Source organism: Lepisosteus oculatus, chromosome 14, assembly GCF_040954835.1.
Source record: "Lepisosteus oculatus isolate fLepOcu1 chromosome 14, fLepOcu1.hap2, whole genome shotgun sequence".
NCBI classification, from domain to species: domain Eukaryota; kingdom Metazoa; phylum Chordata; class Actinopteri; order Semionotiformes; family Lepisosteidae; genus Lepisosteus; species Lepisosteus oculatus.
Window position 1 is genome coordinate 45,301,052 of NC_090709.1, and position 25,843 is coordinate 45,326,894.

The following is a 25,843-nucleotide window of genomic DNA, read 5'->3' on the forward strand; positions in this document are numbered from 1 at the left end:
TAAAGGTTTCGCTGAGAAATCCAATCGACCTTTGCGAAGACAATGTTTACATCGCAAAAGAAACCCGTCCTTTGGTGGACTGGAACCACCAACCTTTCAGTTAACAACCAAACACGCCACACAGAGGGAATGGTGGGTCCGTGTCTTGCATCACAACTTTCCGGTTAAAGAAAAAACTTTTTTTGCCAGCTGGTAATATTTCTTCTGCACTGATAATCAAGAATTGAATTTCATTTCTCGCAAGCTGTGTGAATTTCTTGAAATACAAGTTTCCCAGAAAGGGTATAAATACATGCATTTAACGAAATCAAGCCCTTTGTGACAGTCCGAAATGGTACGTTATGATAGAAGAAGATAGGAAAAAAACATGACTGTGATTTTAAGATACGTGACCTACGGTACCAGACCGGGGTAAAGTTAGCTTGAAGTTCGAAAACGATTTTGGCACGCCTGTAGCATTTACACGAAACCTCTAAGAATCGCGAGAATACTTGTGTATAAAACACATTGTGAATGCTTTCTCAGCCTTTACTTTTTCATTTATACGACATTTTTTTGACCAAGCACGAATATTCTTTTGTCCATATCTTCGTAACGGAAGCACAGAACGCCTTCAAACCAAATACATTTTAAAGACCACGACATGTGGATATTTCCACAGCCTCTACATCAAAGTATCAGTGAGCTAATTATTTTTTTTTAAACCTCCGGTTTTTCATCGATGCGTAATTACGCACTAACTGGAACCCGGGGGACCGCTGTATACACAAGTTCACTTCACGAGAAATACTGTTCAATACGGCTTCATGCGAAAAACCCGTATATGACTATAGGCAACAGAATAGTGCAGTCTCCAATTACTCAGACTGTAAGCACGCGAATAAAGCTTTGTCTGAATTCTCAAACCCTTCCTTTACGTCCTGTTTTCATTCAGGTAAGAGTCAACTATATGCACAATACTACTGACAGCAGGAAGATTAAAATATTCTTTACTCAGCAGCTTATTAAAAACAGCTCCCATGATATTCAAACCGATTTTTTACACAGAACACTGACACAGCTTTGTGTTCTGAATCTCTTTTTCTCGTGCGCTTATTTAATGTGGCACAATGCACTGGGATAGGGGTATTCTGTTCACAAACCAATAGCATTTAAACCACAGCACCCACAATGCTGCAAGTAAGTGTTTTGCACACTAAGCAGAGAGCGATGTCTTCCTCGTTAGTATAGTGGCAAGTATCCCCACCTGTAACGCAGGAGACCGGGGTACATCAGGACATGCATTGAAGTGAAAGCAGGATGCGCTGCGACATCCACTGTGCCGATCCCGCGACACTAAGAGGTGAGTGGGTCTGTTCGATCACAGCGCTAGGCGAATCCCCAAACAGTGTGTGTGGCAACAAACGAAACGGGCCTGTTTCCGCCCGGTTTCGATCTGGGGAAATCGGGCCCAGTGGTGGCGGGATCTGAACAGTGCATGTCGCAGTGCTTCAATGTGGTTCCTGATGTCCTACCCCGAGAACAGAAAGGACAGCGTACACAGCAACAACAGATCAGGTCTCTGCACTGGAGCTAAGCTGCCCCCATCTCCTCTGCTCTGCTCTGCTCTGCTCTGCTCTGCTCTGCGGCTCCTGCGGAGTGGAGTCCTGCCTGGAGCCGTGTTTGCAGGCGGCGGCTCCCCGCGCTCTGTCTGTGCGTTGTGTCCAAGAGCTCCTGGGAGGAAGAGAGAGCCCTCCCACTCGGGGGCTTTTCCACGGTCTGTGTGAGGAGGGGCGGGTGTGTCCAGTAGCTTATCGAGCGGAAGCCTGGGGCGGTGGAGAGCTGTGATCGTGCAGACCTTGAGGTGTCACCTCTTTGTCTGCTTTCCCGCCCCCCCTCCACCCAAGCTCTGCTCCAAAGTAGCCCGGCAACCCCTCACACCTGCACGTGTCACAACCTAAGGTGTGGTCATGAGACACCCATGGGGTGTTGTTCTGTTCTTGCTTATTAAAGAACAGAACAACTGAAGCTAAGCAGGTGTGAGCCTGGTCAGTACCTGGATGGGAGACCTCCTGGGAAAAACTAAGGTTGCTGCTGGAAGAGGTGTTAGTGGGACCAGCAGGGGGCGCTCACCCTGTGGTCCACGTGGGTCCTAATGCCCCAGTATAGTGATGGGGACACTATACTGTAAACAGGTGCCGTCCTTCGGATGAGACGTAAAACCGAGGTCCTGACTCTCTGTGGTCATTAAAAATCCCAGGGCGTTTCTCGAAAAGAGTAGGGGTGTAACCCCGGCGTCCTGGCCAAATTTCCCGTTGGCCTTAACCAATCATGGCCTCCTAATAATCCCCATCTATGAATTGGCTTCATTACTCTCTGCTCTCCTCCCCACTAATAGCTGATGTGTGGTGAGCGTTCTGGCGCACTATGGCTGCCGCCGCATCATCCAGGTGGATGCTGCACATTGGTGGTGGTGGAGGGGAGACCCCATTACCTGTAAAGCGCTTTGAGTGGAGTGTCCAGAAAAGCGCTATATAAGTGTAAGCAATTATTAATTATTATTTTTATTAATTGTTTCCTGCCCGTCGCAGGCAGGAGTCCATGCGAGGAAGATGCGCTGGACAGAGCTCAGAGGGTACAGCTGGGTGGCTTTCCTTCTGAGTGACGTTCCTGCAACACTCTCCCGTACTCTTGGTGCGCTCATGCCGCAACACAGGAAGGCTGGAGCAGGTGGGTGTGGAGAGTGTTAGACTGAAGATTTAAAGGTCCCTGGTTCAATCCCGGGTTTCAGCGTTTTGTTTCATTGAGCCCTCTGTTCCTCTCTGCAGCACCCCCTTCCTAAAGTGACGCTTCCCTTTCTCAGCCTGAAACGCAAGCGAGACAGCAGCAGCAGTCCCTGCAGGTTTCCGTAGTGTAGCGCCTGTCACGTCAGCCTAACACCTGAAAAGTCCCCGGTTCGAGACTGGGCGGAACAGCCTCGTTTTGCACGCTCCTGTACTTCACAGAGGTCTTGAGCGACCGGTCATTTGTTGACAATGTATTTCCGGTGCCTTCATGCACTCTTGTACCAAACGCACGTTCCTTCTGTACGCGGAGCCGATCATTTGCAATTGGGCTGTGCCGACAGACCAGCACGAGCTCTGTCGGCTCAAAAGCAGCGCAGGACCTGCAAGAACAACAGAAAGATTAGCATCCAGCGGGGGCCTCTTAGTGAGCCCAAGATCTCATCAAGAATCGGCTCCAGCAACAGGGCTGGGCGCATTGTTCCATTCTCCGCCCACTCTCGGTGTAAACAAGTCCCTCCTGGTCTCTGCTTGAAATGCACTTTTCTTGCGTTTGCTTTGGTGTAACTGGCTTCCCCTGCATGGTCGAATGTGAAGAAAATCCTTAGTAAGTCATTGAAGAAAACCGAGAAGAGTTCGGAGTGGCCTCTGTCATTCATCAACGATCCAGTCAGGCAGTACTCCTCTGTAAAGCGCCGTTCGTTCAGATCGATTGGCTTTTTTTTGCCTTCATTCGTGCAAGTAGTAAAAGCAGACACCCCTTTAGGGAGCCTGTCAGCACCCGGAGTTTTCCCCTTCTGTAAGCTCTCCATAGCCTCTCAGCTCTTCTACTGTCAAATCCCCCTCAAGTACTTCCCTATCTTCTCCACTCAAAACGTTTTCTAGCTTTGAGGTAAAAAAATGAATTTCTTCATCCTTTACCTCTGTAGAGCTGTACAGTCTTGAGAAGAAGTGTCATGCCCTCTGCAGCCAGAGGGCGGTCCTTCTCTGTCCTGTCCCTAGTTTCTGGTCTGCTGTCCTTCCTGTCCCTCTCTTTCCCTTGGCTAAATATTTCAGGGTCTTGCACTCTGTCCTCGCTCAGCACTGACGTTCGAATGTCCCGAGACCCGCCTAGCACCAGGGCGCCCCACGTCCGCTCCCTGAGGGCACAGGTTTCTATACGGCATTCCTGAACTCTTTGCACTAATGAGCCCGTGCCTTTTTTCCGTCTCGCCGCTACGCATATGGGTCTTTTTCAGCCCTCCTGCGCCCCACGGTTAGTCCCCTTGGACGTCTGTGACAAGAAGGCCTCCATACAGGAGAGGATAGCACTCAGCTCTGTACTCACTCTTCCCTCCTCATCAACTACGCTTTCCATGACAGACTTGGAGCCTACCACTTTCCTGAAAAAGAAGCGAGTACACTTCTCATTTTCTTCCAAGAACTGCACTCTGATTCTTAACAGCACTCCTCGACTACTTTCTTCCGCTATGCTCCGGACATCCTTTTTTAAAAGGGTGATATCCTCGAGCACATCGAAGCCACTGTCTCGTGTAGAGACGCTGCAGCTGCCTCTGTTTCCTGGCTAGCACTCTTCTCCGTCTGGCAGCAGCCTTCCTTCCCTCAGCCATGAAAAAGGCCTTTGTCCTCACCTTCACCTCCTCCCACCACTCTCCTACTGACCCGTACAGACACTGCAAGGACAGCCACTGTGATAGTTTCTCCTTGTAGCGGGATACTACCCCCTCGTTCTCTAGCAGCTTTGTGTTGAGTTTCCAGAGGCCTGGGCCAAAGACAGTCCCGCCCTGGAGTTCCACTCTACACCCTAAAGCCTGATGATCTGAGAAGAAGACAGGCTGAAGAGTGACCCCAACAACTTTCACGCTCTCTGAGACAAAGCAATAGTCAATTCTGGAGCTGCTATTCCTCCCTGACCGTGTATATCCTGCTATTGTGGGATATAAAAATCTATATGTGTCTGAGAGTTTAAAGTCTTGAACTAAGTTTTGCAGGGCCAGTGAGCTGGAATCCAATTTTATCGGCCTTTTGGCTAAGATCAAGTTCAAGTGGCTTGCCCGCAGTTCCAAAGTTCTAGAAGGCGATCGAAGATCCTGAAGAGTGCTTGAGCTGGTATCGCCCTAGGTTGAGCCTAGGGGGTTAAGGCCAAGCAGCAGCTGAGCTGGGTGGGATCCGGCAGCAACGTTCTCTCTCTCTGCTCTCTCCTCTCCCCTCCCCCTTTCTCTTGCTCCACCTCCTTGGCCTCTTGGCTGGGAGTAGCTACTCTTGGCCTGCCCGCGGTGCTTGCTTTCTTCCTCGAGACTCGGAAGCGCTATCCGCTCCCTCTCTCTCTCTGCCTCCTTGGCTTCTTGGCTGGGAGTAGGTACTTGTGGCCTGCCCGCGGTGCTTACTTTCTTCCTCGAGACTCGGAAGCACTATCCGCTCCCTCTCTCTCTCTCCTCCTGCGCCTGCACCCAGCTGGGCTTTGCCCACAAGGACAAAGTCCAGGGCTCACTCGCTGCTCCTTTAGCAGCTAAACCCTCCTCTCCACAGGACCTTGCTCTCTCTCTTTCTCTCCTTTTTTCTTTTTTCTCCTTTCCAGATGGCAGACAAGAAGACACTGATCCGGTTCCACTGGACCAAGAAAACAGAGACGATGCCAACTGCGAAATCCTTTTTCATTACCTTCCTGAGAGGGATCCTGCAGTTGGTGGCCGGAGATCTCTACTGCCTGCAAGACAACAAGGCAGAGAGATACATGGAGGCCTACATGGCCACGGTCACCTCATATGAAAAGGCAACGAAAATGATCAGAGAAAAAGGTAAGCACCCCCGTTTCTCTGATTTCAGGCCGGAGCCTATGAGGAAGACAAACCAGAGGACCATCACAGTCCTCACATACAACCCCTACGTACCAATGGAACTGGTAACAGCGTTCCTAGGGAGGTATGTAACTGTGGTGGGCAAACCAACGGAGATCAGGGACAGTTGCGGCGTCTGGAACGGCAAACGCCAGTACCGAGTCCTCCTGAAAGAGGACCCAGAGGGCGTCGACGGTTTCCAGCACCCCCCGGCCCGCTTCAACATCGGAGCCGACAGGGGGTACCTTTACTACCCCAGGATGCCGGATTTCTGCAAGAAGTGCAGACAGTCCGGCCACAAGGAGAACACGTGTGACATCGTCAGATGTCACAACTGTAACAAAGAGGGGCACCTGGCAAAAACCTGCCGGGCAGCCAAAAAGTGCGACGGATGCGGTGCCGAGGGACACCTCCTTCACCAATGCAATCAATCTCAAATTGAATTTTTGCTCTTTTAGTATTTGTCTAGAAGGCTTTCTGAAGTCAGGAAGCCCATTTATTTGGTGAAAAAAGATTCTGTATTAATATTAATATTTCTCATACAACATAAATAGGGTCTTTTATGAATAAAAAGATCTTGCACTTGGAAATCTTGAGCAGTTTTGATTCCTAATATTTGACCTTAGGTGTGGGAACGGGTCTTTTTTGCAATTTGATTTCCAATTGATCAGCACAGTATAGAAAATAGACCCATAAAGCAACCTCAGCAGTGACAAATGTCACTGGGTCACTTGGGTTTATACGTCGGGGTCTGGTAGTGAAGCTCTGCTCCTGTTTAGCCTCCGAAGCTGTACAGGGTGCGGCCCTGGCGCTTCAGCGCGTACACCACGTCCATGGCGGTGACAGTCTTCCTCTTGGCTTGCTCGGTGTAGGTGACGGCGTCGCGGATGACGTTCTCCAGGTACACCTTCAGCACCCCGCGGGTCTCCTCGTAGATCAGCCCGGAGATCCGCTTCACTCCCCCACGGCGAGCCAGGCGGCGGATGGCGGGCTTGGTGATTCCCTGGATGTTGTCACGGAGAACCTTATGGTGACGCTTAGCGCCTCCTTTCCCGGGTCCCTTTCCGCCTTTGCCTCTTCCAGACATCTTCTAGTTATCAGCTGTGAACACGACACACACTGCTCATCTTTGATGTATAATAGACATCTTTCTTTGATGTCTATTATACATCAAAGAAAGATTTTTATAGGTGTAGAAACTAGTAAATAAAGCCAATGATTTGTTTTAGAAATGTATTATTAAAATATACAATTATTCACACCTTAACAATATGTAGTTCAAATTATACATTATTTACAATATTGTATTCAAATGTCTAATCATTATAAAAAACACAACTAGTAAACTTCAGTTACAAATTCTAGTAACATGGCAATATATATATATATTAATGACAAACACAAACTAATTACATGAACACGCTAATATTTAACTCAAAACCACATTTCGATTCAAATATACATTTTTAAAATTTACAACTTCTTTATTTCCACGAAAATATTATTAATGTAGCACAAATGCTACTTTCTAATAAAGACCGAAAGAAACTGTTTGTTTTGTGTCTCATGGTGATCCTCCTCTCGAGACTAATGAAATGTTTAATATGATCCCTCGAGAAAAAAAAGGATCAATTTCCGCCTGGAATGATTGATGCCCCATCAAACATTTTGTAATATCCCTGGAAGTTTATACAGTAGAATCCTGGTTCGTGGCTTAAATTCAAGGTAAATGAGACTAAGGAAACGAGTTGGAAACTTGATGTCGAAGTGGGATTTAAATCACCCATTTCACATTTTACTTCATTGGGCAGTATGTGCCAGAGAGCAATGCGACAGCATCCCTTCGATAGCTCAGTTGGTAGAGCGGAGGACTGTAGTGGAGTCAATAGGGAATCCTTAGGTTGCTGGTTTGATTCCAGCTCGAAGGAAGGTGCTTTTCATGTAATTTAATAAAAGAGTTAAAAAAGCGAATCTGTTTTATTCAGACATTGATCAAAAGCTCAATAATCAACTAAGCAAAGGCTCCTGTTCCGAATTCAGCCCACGTCTGATTGTCTTGTTTTGGCCAAGATCTGATCTTTGAATTAAGGGACTACACTGTCTGCTTTGTAATTCAAAAATACATACAAATGTCAAATTTTTTGTAGATATAAAGGTGTTCTCTGTTTTCAAAGGATAGGTACTTAATTGGCATAATGATTTGGTATTGATTTTGTATCGTTGTATTATAAAGTTTGTGCTTTCTGTGTTTTTATCGTATTGTGAACTTATTTTACAAAGGCAAACACGGCACACATCTGTTTATACCAGCGGTGAATTGTACATTTTTATTAAGTACAAGCTACTGTGCACTTCTGGGAGTATAACAGGTTCGATATAAAGTGGCAAAAATATAAAAGGGGAAAATACCCCAGACTGCGTGTAAAGCCCTCGTTGTGACTGTTTTAGATAAAATGGCGTACTATGCACAAAATGTTGCAGAAACACAATCTGATATTTTGATACAGGTAGGCCAGCGCTTCCAAAGCACAAAAATTCGTATTCTATATTCTGGTCGCTTGCAGATTAGAATGGCATATGTTTAGCAATAATATTATTTATGGTACCTGACAGTTTCAGGTTGTTGCACAAAGCTAAGGTATGCGTATACGTGATCTGACAACTGGAATCAATTTCCTGTCGTTAAACTCTGTTTATTTTTAAGTTGAGGCCCAGGATCCAAATCTTCAGTTCTGATTTTTTTAAGTGATATCTTTCCTTCCTGTCGTGGAAGTCACACGATGTGAGCAATTGTTTTTTTTACGTTGCGATCCAAAGAGCCTCAGACGCACAGTCTAACAGTAACCAAACCAGAATGGATTCTGCTGGGAGCCGGGCTGAGCTCATTCTCACTCCCTTTGGTGAAAACAGAATTATTTCTTCCCCGAACATCGTCTACAGATCACTTGTGCGCTTTTAACCTTCTCGCAGCTACGGGCGAGACTGACGCTCATGATATGAAGGCACCCGCTGGAAGACATTCTCTAACTCTCACAATCGCGACAGACTTCGGTTTAAAAAAAAAAAAGTAGATATAGCCCTGAAAAAAGCATTAGCTTTATCAGTTTTTACATTAATCTATTTTGAATCAAAGTTTGATTTTTTTTATTGCATTTTACATTATAATAATAATAATCATCATCATTATTGCTTACACTTATATAGCGCTGTTCTGGATACTCCACTCAATGCGCTTTACAGGTAATGGGGACTCCCCTCCACCACCACCATTCTCCTGAATGATCACAGGACCTCGGTTTTACGTCTCAGCCGAAGGACGGCACCTGTTTGCAGTTTAGTGTCCCCGTCATTGTACTGGGGTATTAGGACCCGCATGGACCGCAGTGTATGCGCCCAGCGACAGAAACCAGATGTGTGTCGGGCTCGGCTGTGAGCAGGAAAATGACGTCACAGGGACAAAGTAGAGGAAATCAAAACGGTTCTATAAAAGACCTGTGTCAGCTGTTGGTTTGCAGTCTGGACTCTAAATTCTCCGATCCGATTTTAAATCTTTCTAATACCTGAGCGGCTTCTTCCGAGTATTTATTCGTATACTTATTAGTAGTATGAAGGATGTGACAAATTTATGATTTCTTGGAACAAAATGGTTTTTATTTGCATTCGAAATGAAGCGGAATTTTAGCGCGACACACAAACCCTTTGTCTTTTTTAGATAGTGAGTTTTAAACAGACATAAATGTAGAAAACGTGTTTTATTTTAGCACTACAATAGCAGGGTCAGTGGCGTAATGAATAACACGTCAGGACTTCCATCAGAAAATTATACTGGAGGTTGGACTGCCGTCTGGCTTGTTTCGTTTATACCACTTACATTCTTTTATATAAATGAACTCCACCTGAAAGCTATAGAACACACTTTAGGTAAGTTGTCTGCAGCCTCATGCGAATTTTGACAACTTACCCAAAACACTGTACTATCTGGAGTTCAGCTCCAGCTCTGAACTCAATTGCAATGAAAAACCATGCGTAACAAAACTGAAGAACAGCTGAACTTGTGCTCAGTTCGGTGATGAGGGTTCAGAACTGTCCTTGTTGTAATTAGCACGAATTGCACAGGCTCTGAATCAGACCATGTCAATTAGTCTGATCAGTGTAGGACACGTTAATGTAGAATTATTAATAGGTTTATTAGTTAGTTAGTTCAGGCTTACCCACCTGAACTAATGTAGAATTATTACTTGGTCTGTCTCTTGTTTGTATATAAATGAATGTCTCTGACAACTTAATGTTAGTTTTACGATGTAGGTCAGGCGTTGACATATGCACAAGTATACGAAATGTCTCACTCCTGATTCAACTCATGTTCTATAGGAGATTGGCGATTCCTCCTGTTTCTCGTACAACCATATCAGAACAGAAGACCGTGTCACCCAGCTGTGATTCAAGATCGACTCGCATCTTTATCCCTTTTTTGTTCGTGATCATTATTTTCTTTAGTTATGATCAATATTGAACTTTTTCTAAATGAAATGACAATAATCAAACATGAAGGCAGATTTTTGAAAAGTATTCGGAATTGACAGGGTGCCCCTTTGGAACAGTCGTCAGAAAATGTGAGAAAATGAAAGTTATGTAAGCTCTCACACAAAGCATTGAGGATTGGAATCTGAGTGTAAAAAAGCTACCCATCTCCCAATGATAGGCAGGGATACACACCATGACTCGAATAGACTCAGCGAACTTTAACACCTATGATATTACGAGTGCTTTGCACGTGTCGAATTTCAAGAAGGAACTACTACAACAGTTGTGGACATAATTCATTACCACCGGCAAAGTCCAATACCGGCAACTTCTGAGAAAATTATGTTCACTCATGGAATTTGGTCTTTGAACGGCTGGCGGGAAAATTCATTTATACTCCTGTTGCACCCTCAGCTGAAACGTTAAAATAACAACGCATATTTGTTGGAGAACCTGACAAGAATTATTGGGTTAGCACTGTATGTATTCTGGTATATTTACTTTAATTTTAATATAAATGTAAACATGCGTGCTGTATAATCTATTGTAATTTTAAAATATGTTAGCTGAGGATGCGAGGGGGGCTATTATACCTTGTGAAACACGCAAGGAACTATAAAAAAAGGCTGGTATTTGAAAAAAATTGGCGATCACAAGAAAACCACAATTTATGTGGTATTATCATCAATATCCTTCAAAATCTATGTTCAAATGAAGGATTTAAAGAAACTATGAAAAAAGCAACAGTAATAGCAGAGGATTTTGATTTTTGCTCTTCAAGTCAGTAGATCGACGTAGAGTTGCGCCCCTTTCGTTATTGCTATGTTTGTGCCAGGTGAAAGTAGCATTTGTGCTATTGAAAGCATCTCGGAAGATGAAGTTGCAGTCACTTCCACATGTCATGATATCATTAGATCCGACGACAAGAGCTGAAGCCCCCGGCATTTTCCAAGCCAGGAATGTGAGGTAGATAGGCAGGGAGGAAGGTAGCGTGGCCGAGCGGTCTAAGGCGCTGGATTTAGGCTCCAGTCTCTCTGGGGGCGTGGGTTCGAATCCTACCGCTGCCAAATGCTAGTGTTTTATGACCTGCAATACGATCAGTAAAAGCGCTTCTTGTTAGGCTGCGGGAGGTGTTTAGAGATAGACTTTCTAAAAGACAGGCTTAACATCAAGGCAGAAAAAATATTTTGTTTTCTCAACAAAAATTCTCTTTGGCACGTTCAGCTTTATGTAGGGAACAACATCTGCCGAGATCACTTTTGAGGCAGTGCACATGATAGTGTACCGGCAAGTAAATTTAATATTGGCTGTGGTGGTGAGCTGCTTTTGTCTGTGAAACTTTTAATTCTTCACGCCGAATCGTTGGCAGGGGTAATAGCTTATCTTTGAACAGAGCGCTCCATCAGAAATACTTTGTTCGTGCTCAAAAGAGATCAGAGGATTAACTTCATGAATTCACATAGCATACCTTACAGGAAAAAATTAAAAGGGGAATTAATTGTGCTTCCTGATGTTGTTCCTGTGGTTTCTTTGGATACAGAGGTGAATGTTCTTTGACGTTCTGCTAGAGTATCCACTGGGTGGGCTTTATCAATCAGCTCGGATAGGTCATCAGTGCTCCGCCTCTGGAAAATAATCAGCACTGTCGTTTTTTCCTGTGCTGTCTTTTAAAACATATAAGATCACGAGTTTACAGATTTCTCCAAATAACAACTATACATTTTAACCCAGCGGTTAGCATTCCTTCAATCCAATAGTTTTACTCCTGGTAAAAATCAGTGAAATATATAGAGAGATGATATTCAAATATTTCAACATTCTTATTGGATTACCTGTATGGATGTTTCGCTCAGAATTCCTAATATGATTTTGAGTTCAATTTTGCTTTACTACTTTCAGAGTCTTTTATTGACCTTGCTGAAGCAGAGAAGTGACATAATCACAAATGCGACCTACCTGTGCTGCTGTTTTTGGTTAATAATGATTAAAAAAAACAGCTCCTTGCATTAAGAGCAAGAGCAACCAACGCGCTCGCTGGTTGTGTTTGGTATTTTCCGGGGTGCTCTTCCTCAGCTGCAAAGTTATTTGGTGAGCAAAGACCTCTGAGAAGTCTGAATCCGTCAACAACACAGGAATTCTAAGATCGCACTGCCGTCTTGTGTACAGAGATGTGCTTTTTCCTTATATAGTTTTTCGGTATTTAAGAACACGTATCCTACCTTGAATGCTAGTTTCAAAAGATATGTTACCGGATCACAGATTTTCTTGAAAAGATTTGGGGATGCACTTACCGGGATTCAAACCCGGCTCAATTATTTAGAAGGCACCTATACCACCAACGCACTTCTGAGAAACACCGGCACATTTCCACAATCCTCCCTCTCACCTACAAAGTTATGAAGAGACAGACGTCCAATGAAAACTAATTTGAATCACTCAAGGCTCCGCTCTTTTGTTGTGATGTCATTTTAATTAATGTTAGCTGTGATAAGGTGTCGTTTCTGTCTCTTAAAGTTTAAGTCTGCTCCTTTCTTCCTGGGTTAGAAATAATGTTCCATGATTGTTTACAAACACCACTATCAATTATTTGTCCAGCTCTAACGCCTGTGTGTGTTGACAAGGCATCTCCAAAGGACATATTAAATAACATGATCCTTCCTGTTACCATTCCTGTGGTTGGAGCATTGTTTCGCCCTTTTTCATTCTTCTACAATATTTGCAGACAGGAGTTTATCACTCGAGTTGTACAAAACAAGTCGGTCCATGAAAATCATCAGTACTGCTGTTGTTCTATGTGTAGTTTAATCAAGGTAGTCGAGTGAGGAGGTGTTATGGTGTTATGGATTCGGTAAGAGGGACCGAAACCAGTGAGAGAACCCACTTCCAGGAGCTGACAAAGCCTAGCCGTGATCCAAAGAAAGCCGTAGTCGAAGAAACGAGCCGAGAGTCCAGGGGAAGGCAGAGATCCAAAAGGGAACGAGTTACCGAAGCCGAAGCGTGATCCGAAATCGTAGACAAAAGAGCAATCCTATAGTCCGGGGGTAGCCAGAGATCCAAAACAGAGCGTAAGTAACGAAGCCAAGCCGTGATCCGAAAAGCCGTAGTCAAAAGGGAGAAAACCGTAAACCGAAAGCCAAGAAGAACACAGGGTAGGAGTAGGAGTAGGAGTAGCGCAACCAGGAAGCTCGAAAGGAAAACCAATACTGAGCAACGAGGTAGGGAAAGACAGGTGTTTAAGTAGGATGAGACGGGGGTGTGGTGGTGAATAGGAAAACTGATAGGTAAACTGATGGATTAGGGCTACGCCTACTTCTGCCTCTTCCGTTGCCGGGAGGCAGGGATCGTAACAGTAGGTAAAAAAGCACTCCCCGTCGATAAATCAATCATCGTCGCCCGTGTGACTGGATATAAAAATAACGGGTTCATTTTAACCAATCTCTGGAAGTTTCGATGCTGTTATTTTTCCTTCCTTATTTCTTCATTCCTATGAATTTACTCTGTAGTAGAGGAAACGCAAAAGCGGGTAACTGCAGGCATCCTTCGTTAGTGGTGGATTGTGTTCAGGGAGCATCAGCACATCTCAGTTCTGTTAATAAGTCTGTTGGGGATATACCTCAGTGGTAAAGCGCATGCTTTGCCTGTATGAGGTCCCAGCATCTCCAGGTGCTTTATATTACTGTGCTCACATTGCAATCTTCTGTTGAATGTGAACTCTTTGCTCGTGTTCATAGAGAGCCAAGTTCACACAATTAAACTCAGGCACACTCGAAGTGCTACGGTGTTGCTCTGCTGTTTTAAATGTACCTCTAAGGCACTTAGTTCTGTTAACTACCAAATGATTTGAACTAATTTTATGTCATATTCAGGAAATCCAGAGGTCTTCAGATGTGTCGTGGCTGTTGAAGAAGACACCTTTTGAATCTCACCCGGGATTTCCTGAGAGATCATTCAGCGAGCGAGTCCTCCCTCTGGACTCCGCACTGAGCTGAAAACTGCGCGAATTCCATTGTACAACCGAGAAAAAAACTGATGGACCAAACAACGACATTTGATGATTGCAAGAAATTCAAGAAACACAACAGTCCGAACACAGGTTTGAATCCCGAACGCTTAATTTAAAAGACAAAGCGAAGGATACGACCTGTAAACTCTCTTCATGTCTTACAGTTTATGATATAAAAAAATCTTACTTTCATAATAATTTCTTGCTGCTGATAGACTATTTATTGAATTTTAACAAATTCACAATTACAAACATTTTGGGTTAAACAGTTACTGACATACTTTAACGAAGAGAAACGTTAGTGCCTTCCGGTGTGTGAGCCAATTTCTCAAAACAATATTTATTAGTCTCTCGGGAGGCTGCGCAAGGTGTTTAGAGATATAATTTCTAAAAGGCAGGCTCCCTGAGCTTAACATCAAGGCAGAAAAAATGTTTTTTTCTCTACAGAAATGCTCTTTAAATTTCACCATAGTTACAACTCCCTTTATAAAGGGTATGCACACTTATAGAACCAAGGCATTGAAACGTTTTTTTTAATTGTTGTTCCAAAAAATGTTCCATTTGTTTTCGTTCTTAATGTTGTTGATTTTAAGATCTTATTAAATGCGAAAAAATCTGACTGTGAAATAAGGTCAAAATGCTATTGAAAAAATCAGTAATGTGAGGAAAGATGAATAGTGGGAGCCCCTTACCTCCCCATGTCATGCTGTATTTCTCACTCATTCTACTGGGAGTGGTGCCGTCGCTTCTGGATAAAGTCTATCAGCGGTCATTCCAGACGGGTCAGGTACTGTATGACTGCGCTTCGGCACAAGAAGAGACATGTGACTTGCGAGGATCCCGACAGTGGCACTCACTTTCCAGAGCCTGGATAGCTCAGTCGGTAGAGCATCAGACTTTTAATCTGAGGGTCCAGGGTTCAAGTCCATGTTCAGGCGTTTGTGTTTTCCTTAAGTGCATTGTGAATTTAATTATAAATCGTATTTTATGTTCCACTCTTCTAGCTGTACTGTCGATATTTTAAAAGTTAATCACTTGTATTTTCTTTAGTGTTTCCTTTCACAAACCGAAAATGTTCAAGACTATTTTGTCACCACACTCCATGTAGATAATCACAGGAAAAGAAAAGGAAATGCAGTGAGGAGCTCACACAGTGAGTACTCTTGAATACAACAAGAGGAAAGGCACACTGTGGAACATCACGTCCAAGTTTACAGTGACGGCTTCTATTTCCACTGATGAATGAGACAGATTCATGAGGAGATCCTCAGCACAATTAAGCAAACACATCGCTATTTCAGTCTGATGTAGAGGCTCCATGTGTGTCAGCAGTACTATAAATTTTAAGTCTTATACACTTTCAGGGGCTGCATCTGTAGCGCTTCATCTAAGAAGACTGTTTTACTTTATCACACGATTACATTCACCCACCCAATTTATTCTCAGAATACCCAATGGCTCAATAACCCTGTTTTCCCCTGGGAACCACCAGTGTACAGTACCATTCCATTCAAAAATATAACAAATATATTAAATTAATATATTCAATGAACAAATATATTCAATGAACTGTGTAACAAAGAGCTGAAACTGTTTTTAGGGATGGCTGAGTGTTTAAGGTGTTGGACTTAAGCACAATAAGCAAATGTCTATGTGGGTTCAATCCCTGCTCCTGTAATTTGCTTTTGAAGTGACAGAACACTTTGAAGATTTACACTCTATTAAAATATGTACAGGTATTTACAAAATTTGAGTTCTCTTCACACCCTGGAATAACTGAACTCTCACTATCACATACTTAAGGCTTTACATGCATTAGCTGTGATACAGCTCCTAATAAATACAGAATGAAACTGTATCAATAATAAATGACATGTTTTAAACAAACGTGTATTGATAAACTTCATTATTAATAAAAGTGGTGTGACGGGAAAGCAAATTAAATATTACAATGATATTCCAAGCCACTGATGTGTGCCGGAACCAAATGTCATCCACTGTGGGCTTTGTAAATTGTTTAAAAATTGTAAGTGAAGTTGAGATTGTAAGTGAAAACAATTTGTTGAATCCTGCAGTTACAGATTAAAATGTGAGAAGAATTTCTCTGGGTTTATCTCTGTCAGAGTGCCTGATGTGAATATGCTGAACACAGTGTATTTGATTTATGTACTCAAACAACCAAAGAATCCCATTCTTGTCATCCTATGGTTTGTCAAATGTGATTTTTTCAAAGTGGGTGCGATTTCGTTTAGTCTTTCGCTCTTGTACTAGAGCAGTAATCTTTCTAGACACGCATGAGCATGGTATAGCAGGCTGACAGCAGGAACACGTGGCCCACAAGCAGTGACAGTATCAGAGGTGTCTGCAGTATGTTGGTTTGTGAGCAGCGATAAAATCAAATGCAGAGGAAGCAGGTGTGCCTGCATTAATAAAGCTCCATCGAGCGGAAAAAGTAACAGAAGAACCAACCTAAATCCAACAGAAAGTTTCTGCAGCTGAAATCACAGGCAAAACTGACGCAGGCTTGAACTCACAACCTCAGCATGACTTCACTATGTACTGCGATATAAGTACGATGCACTGACCAACTGCGCCACTGGAGCTGCATAATGGGTTTGTTACATGTTTTAGATGTATTTATTGGAAGGTTGCAGAAATCATAAATCACTGATTTCATTATCTGCATGTTTAATATCCAGGAGAGAGAACTCCTTCAGATTCTACAGCTCATAAGTGCACTTTAAGAAATCTGCTTTTGTGAGATGGATCTCCGAGGTGCAGCTTTTTTCTTATTACTAAAGATACCTCTACATTGTAAACTATTTGAAGACCTAGAAAAAGGAACATGGCGTTAGTTGAAATAAGCACTGAATGGGTTAAAACCGACGCTCTTTGAATTGCTAAAGCGATGCCTTGAGGAGAATAAATCAACATACTTTATTCGCACAGGTCACTCGGCCACGGACAAGAACCATCAGCTACCACCAGTATTATTATCATTATTATTATTATTATTCAACCATTTGGGGAACAATACAGTTGAGCAATCCCACTGTTCTTATGGCAAGAAAAATAACATGAGACATGAGAATAATTGTTTGAACAATTGATATCTATTTTTCCCTCTTATGGGCGACCCTGTGGTATTTCTTTTTCTCTTCGTTGTTGTGCACGGGCTAGTTCTGCAGCGATATTTGCTGCAGAAATTTCTGCACAGCTCCGTATTAAATCTGTTCTCAACTGCAGTGGACAGAAGACGACTCCAGTAGATAGCTGTGTAGTTCTGTAGGACCACACACGACACAGTGATAGTGCGGCTCTTAATGGACTGGTACACAGACCACATGAGAGGCAAGCAAAACGCTTTTAAAATTCCAAAGGCTCACCAAGTCAGAGGAACAGCAATGAACTGAAAAGATCTGTTACAGACGTCTATGTCAACCTCTTTAGAGCTATAAATGCCATTTGTTTAATTTATCTGTAGATTAACACTCCCAAGTAACAGCACTTTACAGTATATTAATGTTAATTCCGCTGGTGGACATTAGCTGGTGTTTTTTGTAACAATTTGTTTGCTCTGCTGTAAGGAATAATAATCATAACATCACTTTATTATCCCTTTACAATTTATTGCATTAGGAATGATCTTTTTGCATACCCCAGCTTGCTCTCCATGAGACACACAGATAAGGAGAGAGCCTGGGGTCAGAGCACAGGATCTGCCATTGTATGGTGCCCTGGAGCAGTTGGGGTTAACGGCCTTGCTCAGGAGCCCAGTGGAGTAGGATTCCTCTGCTGGCAGAGGGATTTGAACGAGCAACCTTCCAACCACAGGCGCAGATCCTGAGCCACAGAGCCACTGCTCCACCCCACGTATGTAAAGTAAAGTATAGTAAAGAATATACAGTATATAAAGCACGCAAACTTAAATGTTCAAAGTTTTCAGGCTCTTTAGCATTTTCCTTCACATATGGAAAAAGTTCAATGTGTTCTTGTCACATTTCTCCAAGTAGATAATCTACACAAGAGCGCATGTAACAGTTACAGGACATACAGTGAGGAATTCGCGCAGCTTTCAGCTCAGTGCAGAGTCCAGAGGGAGGAATCACTCGCTGAACGATTTCTCAGGAAATCTTGGTTGAGATTCAGCAGGTGCTTCTTCAACAGCTACGACAAGTTGGAAGACTCATTGAAGTCTGAAGAGATCAGCCTCTGTGACAGAGTGTCCAGTGACACAAACTAACTGTCCTGCTGTTCTCTGCTAATGTAGAGGGTGAATGTTGATTTAGGTGAATGTAAGGTTTCTTTCTTGTAAAATATTTTCGAGCGTATTTTTGCAGCTGAAAATTAATCTTGTGCATTTGAATTAATTCCGATATTGTCACCTAATTCTATACATTGTTTCATCAGACTAGAACATTTAGAGGAGCTCAACTGCATTAATTAATTGCATAGTGATAGTATTTCTTGCCGTTTAAATACTTCAGTCAAAAATGTAGAGAAGGTGCTCCTATTTTCACCATTATAAGAACTGTGATGCACCAGTATTATTTACTCTCATAAAAGTATTGTAATTGTATTGTTCTGTTCCTTTACAGTCTTGAGTGACACAAATCTCTTTTACTGCACTACACTTCTCCAGAGGCCAGTTCAGCACACAAGGATCCTCAGTCAAACAACCTGCAATCACTTGATAAAAGCCACTTCTTATCCTTTCTCTAAGTGTTAGTGCTACTATTGTATGCAAAGGAGGCGACTTGACAATGAAATCTTAAAGTCTTCATGAAGAAAGAGTCTTCATGAAGGTGTGCATCGTGAAGCTCTCCACTGGCAATTGACCAGGCTTGTGAAGAAACCAATCTCATTCAACAATCATACAAATTGCACAGCTTAAGGCACATGAAGCAAAATCCGTGGGCTAATTGACACAAAACAATGTCCCCTTCAGATTATCCGCAAAGCTGTTTTGCTTGTTGACCACCTCTTCCTACATTACAGTGAGCACATACTGTATATTTCAGTATCTTTTATTTACCTTACTATTTTACTGTCCCTTTCCCCCATGTGGAGATGTATCCACAGCCAAAACCCCATAGTTCGCCCTACATTTGTGCCAGTTTTACAATCGGTGTAGGAGCCTGCCTTACAGAGGTCCAGTGGCACAGATGGTTAGTGTGTGGTATGCATGTAGCTGTACACAGTGGAGTTATAATGAGGTTTTGTGTTCAAGCCTTCCCTGGAGCATTAAGTCTTTTGAATGTTTTCCACCCATAAAAAGTTCATTCGCCGTAGTAGTTTCACTGTGACTTTGCAGGTAAAATATTCTTTTTGAGAATAATATTTCATATGCGATAAATAACTGAACTAGAAAATATTGGAAAGAAATTGCTTGTCACACTATTCGCAGCAGGCACTCAGACACAGAAATATCCTGTCATTAAAGAAAATTCATGAAGAATAGGAGTGACATCATTGCAAAGGCGATATTTTCTGATGTCTGTTTTGGTTAATCATTTGCGTGGTAATTACTTCTGTCATTATTACTAATACTGATAAAAACAGAGGACACAGCTCTCTGGACATTGGGCAGAACTCTAGAAAGTGTTTTTATTTGCAAGTGGCTCTGGAACTCAACACCTGGTGATGGGTCACTTCTGTCAGACACACCAGTGGAACCCAAGCCCACCTACACACACACTGATAGATAAACACCTACACTCTCACACACATTTACACTCACAGACACATCACACATTTATACACACAATAAGACACTCACACACTTACATATGTACACTCACAGACTCACAGATACACAAATAGATACTATATATGCAAATAGACACCGCATACACTCTTGGGTACAGGTACACTATAACTAACACTAATGCAGATACTGCTAATATTACAACAGTAACACTATCACCAAAACTTACACTATCATTGTTACTAACACTGACAAAAACTACTACTAGACTAATAATACTTATAATAACAGTAATACTCTCATGAAAACTAACATGATGATAAAACTAAAACTATCAGTAATGCTATCATCATTAATACTCACATAGACACTACACACACTGACAGACATGCCCACACATACACTTACAAATATAAAACTACACACTAACAGACACCACACACTCATGGAAACAAACCATACACACACACATTCTCAGTCATGCATTCACAGAAACAAAAAGACACTAAGCATACTCATAGACACACGCTCACAGACACCAAAGATACATCAAAGATAGATTTTATAGGTGTAGAAACTAGTAAATAAAGCCAATGATTTGTTTTAGAAATTTATTCTTAAAATATACAATTATTCACACCTGAAAAATATGTAGTTCAAATTATACATTATATACAATATTGTAATAAGCAAATGGCTAATCATCATAAAAAAACACAAGTATTAAAGCTACAAATTCTGGTAACATGGCAATATATATATATTGTAATGACAAACACAAACTAATTACATGAACTCAAAACCACATTTCGATTCAAATATAAGTTTTAAAAATTACAACTTCTATATTTCAACGAAAATATTATTAATATAGCACAAACGCTACTTTCTAATAAAGACAAAAAGAAACAGTTTTGTGTCTCATGGTGATCCTCCTCTCGAGACTAATGAAATGTTTAATATGATCCCTCGAGAAAAAAAGGTGTCAATATCTGCCTGGAATGATTGATGCCCCATCAAACATTTTGTAATATCCCCGGAAGTTCATACTGTAGAAACCTGATTTGTGGCTTAAATTCAAGGTAAACAAGACTAAGGAAACAAGTTAAAAACTTGATGTCGAACTGTGATCTAAATCACCAAAAACATTTCACTATATTCGGCAGTATGTGCCAGAAAGAAGCGCCTAATAGCTCAGGTGGTAGGGTGGAGGATTGTAGTAGGAACAGTTGCGAATCCTTCTGTCACTGGTTCGTATCTGGCTTGAAGGAAGGTGCTTTTTGTATACTTTAACGAAAGAGTTAAAATAGCAAATCATTTTCACTCAGACGTTGATCCAAAGCTCAATAAACCACGAAGCAGAAGCTCTTGTTCCGAATTCAGCTACTGTCTGATTGTCTTGTTTTGGCCAAGATCTGATCTTTGAATTCAGGGACTACTCTGTCTGCTTTGTAATTCAAAAGTATATACAAATGTCTTGTTTTTTTTTGTAGATACAGTGGTGTGAAAAAGTTCCTGATTTCTTATTTTTTTGCATGTTTGTCACACTGAAATGTTTCAGATCATCAAACAAATTGAAATATTAGACAAAGATAACACAAGTAAACACAAAATGCAATTTTTAAATGAAGGTTTTTATTATTAAGGGAAAAAAAATCCAAACCTATATGGCCCTGTGTGAAAAAGTGTTTGCCCCCTAAATCTAATAACTGGTTGGGCCACCCCAACAGTTATTAGAATGCCACCCCAACAGAATGCTTGATTCAAAGGATAAGTACTTAATTGGCTTTATGATTTGGTATTGATTTTGTATCGTTATATTATTAAGTTTGTAGTTTTTGTGTTTTTAAACAAATGCTTACAAAGGTAACCCCGGCACACTTTCTGTTTATATACACACAATCTGTTTATACCAGCGGTGAATTGTACATTTTTATTTACAAGCTACTCTGCACTTTTGGGAGTATAACAGGTTCGATATAAAGTGGCAAAAATATAAAAGGGGAAAATACCCCAGATTGCGTGGAAAGGCCTCGTTGCGACTCTTGTTTTATTGTTAAATACAGCGTTCTGTGCACGAAATGTTGCAGAAACACAATCTGATATTTTAATTATTATTTTAATAATTTTATAAGTATGAGGCCAAATATTCAGTTCTGATTTTTTTAAGTGATATATTCCCTTCCTCTCGTGGAAGTCACACGATGTGAGCAATTGTTTTTTTTTTATTTATTTTTTTCACGTTGCGATCCAAAGAGCCTCAGACGCCCAGTATCCAAACAAGAATGGATTCTGCTGGGAGCCGGACTGAGCTTATTCTTGCTCCCTGTGCTGAAAACAGAATTAGCTCTTCCCCGAGCACCGTCTACAACTGCTGGATAGTGCTCTGCCTCCTACTAATCCAGCAATTATTTGGACGAAAGACAGATCACTTGTGCGCTTTTAACCTTCTCGCAGCTACAGGCGAGACTGAAGCTGGCGATATGTAGGCACGCGCTGGTACACCTTCTCTAACTTTCACAATCGCGATAAACATTTTTTTTAAATAGACCTTTGAAAAACTAGATATAGATAAAACTAGATAAAAACATTATCTTTATCGGTTTTTACATTAATCGATTTTGAATCAAATTTGATTTTTGTACATTGCATTTTACATTGAAAAAAACGTGCATACCTAATCCACCAACGGACAGAGCAATATTTTACGTTGCCTTCCAGAGCTTCCAACGTGTGATGGATTTGTATGGGTGTCTGTATGATACCACTACAGCACTGGCACAGGTGCAAAATCCACTTTCACGTGGACTTTTTCAGTGTCTTCTCCTCTCACAAATGGATCGAAACACAGGAGCCAATATTAGAGAAAACGACAGGTGTTTAAACAGAGGATGTCCCAGTGTCTGCGACAACGCATTGTATACATGCAAATGGTTTATCATTTAAAACCTAACAACATTCTTTTTCTCCCTGGTGCTAATCAGCTACAGTACCACACATGCGAGCTGTTGTGTGAAAGAAAATTCATATGTGCATAGGAAGGCAGAATAAAATCCAGAACTGTACTGGTGATATCGATAAACAGGGTTCATGTTCACAATAAAACTTTATTGTATAAAACGTTAAAATTCGTAAATATATATTTTTTTAATTATGCAAAGTGTCTGTTAAACCATTCATGAAGGAGTTTTAAACAAAAAACACACAATTATATGAGAAAATATATTTATTAAGTTAAATGTGCATTTAACTTACTTTTTAACAATTTCAAGTTAAAGGTCGATGGAAATTGTTGCCCTGCTTTTTTGTCATAAATACACAAGCTTGTTATGTCTTATGTCAGAAATAAACTATATGAAATTCATTAAAGCAACAAAAAGTAAGCGCCACAAAGAAGAAAAACATTTGCGTTTATAGTGCAATGTTATCTCGAGCCTTTAAAATTACTTAAAACACAATTTGTTTTTCTCTGTGGCTTTGTCATTTAGGTGTGTTGTTTTTTTTACACATTGTAAAAAAGTCGCTAAATCATACGAAACATAAAAACTCCAATTGTAAACTCCAATTCATATTCCTGAATCTTAAACCTATGGAGTATTTATACCTTGTCTTAGTATTTGTGAATATTACAGAGCTCCTTTTCAAACTCTGTTAGTATGGTTTAGTGCTTAGGTTTCCTGGTTTTTCACCCAGGCGGTCTAGGCTTGACTCTTGGTATAGGAGCGCGTCTGTGTTGCCTTCTGGATTTCAAATGAGCAGCTCAGTGTAGAAAAGAGCCCCGTAGATCAGCATGTACATTTGCCTGGACAGTAGAGTTTTCAGAAAGCCACCTGGCTTTCTACGAACAAGTAATGAGACATAGAGAGAGGTTTAGGAAGTAATGTGGCCACGCGGTCTAAGGTGCCTGGATTAAAGCTCCAGTGTCTTTGGGGGCGTGGGTTTAAATCCTCCTGCTACCAGATGCTTCTGTGACCCATTTTCTTCTGAATTGGAAAGCAATCAGTGGAATTGTGTTTTGACAGTCTCTTGAGAACCTAAGCAAAGTTTTTAGAGATACTTTCAGCTTGACATCAAGGCAGGAAACAAAAGCTGTATTGCATCCTCTCAACCCAAATGCGCTTTGCCACCTTTAGCGTTATGCAGGGAACAAGCATAACGTCTGCTGATCACTTTCCAGTCAGTGCAAATCGTACTGTGTTTTAATATCGGTTGTGCTGGCGTACTGCTTCTGTCTGTGAAACTTTAATGTTGTGCTAAGAGTTAAGAGGAGTGCTTAATGTAAAGAGGAGTGTATGAAGGTCATAACAGAGGGAGGACACGTGTGTTCCTCACGGGGAGCTGTCACTCTGCATTCTGTAGGGCTACAGGTTGATTTCACATGCCACATTTAATTAAATACAGGAGAAACCGCAAGGAAAACCATATGTTTTAATAAATCTTCTGGATTTATATTTCGGTGTTTCACCTTTGAATGCATACCTTGGCCGTAAATCTTTACTCGATTACAGCCACGCCAAACAGTTCTTAAGGCAGAAATCAAAGCTTATTTGACTTTCTGCTAATAATGTGTAAGTGCTCATGAAGCATTTCCCTGCCCACCATGTGCCCACAAACCGTTCTCTCCGTTTTCCTCTTCCTGTCGTTGTCAGCGAGCACAACAAGACGGGAAAAATGACAGAGCTGTCAGGAATGGGATTTGAACCCATGCCTCTATTCAGAGAGCAGAACACCCAAGCAACAGAAAGACAGGAGTCCTTGAGTCTGCCACCTTAGACCACTTGGCCATCCTGATTAGTTTCATAGGTCAGTGTGTTTAAAGCACCAGTAGTTCACAAAACTAAGAAATGCTTTGCTGGAGAAGCGCCACGTTGCCTGTTGTTGCCTAAATTGATCCTGGAAATCAAATATTCAGATCGATTCAGAGTGTGCTTTACTATGTTTACTATGTACTATGTTTAGGACTAGTTAGTGTGGTAGAATATGGAGATCATCTCCAGCTCTGAGCTCAACCGCAACAAAGAGTCGTGCTGAACAAAGTCAGAGCTCAGCTGATCGTGTGCTCAGTGCGGGGCTCAGGAGCATTGTTGTGGTGCACGAACTGCAGGGGCTCTGAATCAGAACATTTCAATTTATCTGTTCAATAAGTTAAAATGCAGGACACGTTAAAATAGGATTATTACTTTGTCTCTGTCCCGTTTGTATATAACTGAATGTCCCTTAAATTATTAAGGACACATACCTACTAATGTGATACTCATTGCAAATAGTCCCAAAACAAGCAGGTCTGGCAGCTGTGGGGTTGAAGGTGAACATGTATCATATTCTAATGGATACTATTTCCATTGATGAATGAGACAGATTCAGAAGGAGATCCTTCACACGATTAAGCGAACACATTGCCTTTTCTGTCTGATGTAGAGGCTCCATTTGTGTCAGCAGTACTATAATTGTAAGTCTTATGCACTTTCACGGGCTGCATCTGTAGCGCTTCATCTAAGAGGATTGTTAGAGCACAGTTACATTCACCCACCCAACTTATTCTTTGATCATCTAAGAGGATTTTTTTACTTTCGCACACGGTTACATTCGCCCACACAACATATAATCTCTGAATGTCCAATGGCTCAATAACCCCGTTTTCCCCTGGGAACCACCAGTGTACAGTTCCATCCCATTCAAAAATATAACAGATATACTCATTTGATATATTCAATTAACAAATATAAAAAGATATTATGAACAAGAGAACTCTTGATTATATAGATCCAGGTTTACATAATTAATTCATGCATACTCGAAGTGCCTGAAGTCTTGCTCTGCTGTTTTAAATATACCTCCAAAGCATTTAGTTGTGTTAACTACCAAATTATTTGAACTAATTTAACGTTATATTCAGGAAATTCAGAGAAAGTCTTCAGACTTGTCGTGGCTTTTGAAGAAGCCACCTGTTGAATCTCACCAGGGATTTCTTGAGAGATCATTCAGCGAGCGAGTCCTTTACTACTTTCAG

General features: G+C 41.6%; 1 protein-coding gene and 4 non-coding genes across 5 annotated transcripts in view; all 5 read left to right on the forward strand.

The window, feature by feature from the left end:
• LOC138243434 (uncharacterized) overlaps nucleotides 1-25,843 on the forward strand; it is a 421,149-nt gene that overhangs the window by 329,756 nt on the left and 65,550 nt on the right. The window lies entirely within an intron of this gene.
• LOC138243790 (U7 small nuclear RNA) lies at nucleotides 6,040-6,095 on the forward strand. Its single transcript, XR_011192408.1, has one exon. It is a non-coding gene; the product is annotated as a U7 small nuclear RNA (small nuclear RNA).
• On the forward strand, nucleotides 7,440-7,527 carry trnay-gua (transfer RNA tyrosine (anticodon GUA)). Its single transcript is given in 2 exon segments — nucleotides 7,440-7,476; nucleotides 7,492-7,527. It is a non-coding gene; the product is annotated as a tRNA-Tyr (tRNA).
• On the forward strand, nucleotides 11,109-11,190 carry trnal-uag (transfer RNA leucine (anticodon UAG)). The gene has a single exon. It is a non-coding gene; the product is annotated as a tRNA-Leu (tRNA).
• On the forward strand, nucleotides 14,992-15,064 carry trnak-uuu (transfer RNA lysine (anticodon UUU)). Its single transcript has one exon. It is a non-coding gene; the product is annotated as a tRNA-Lys (tRNA).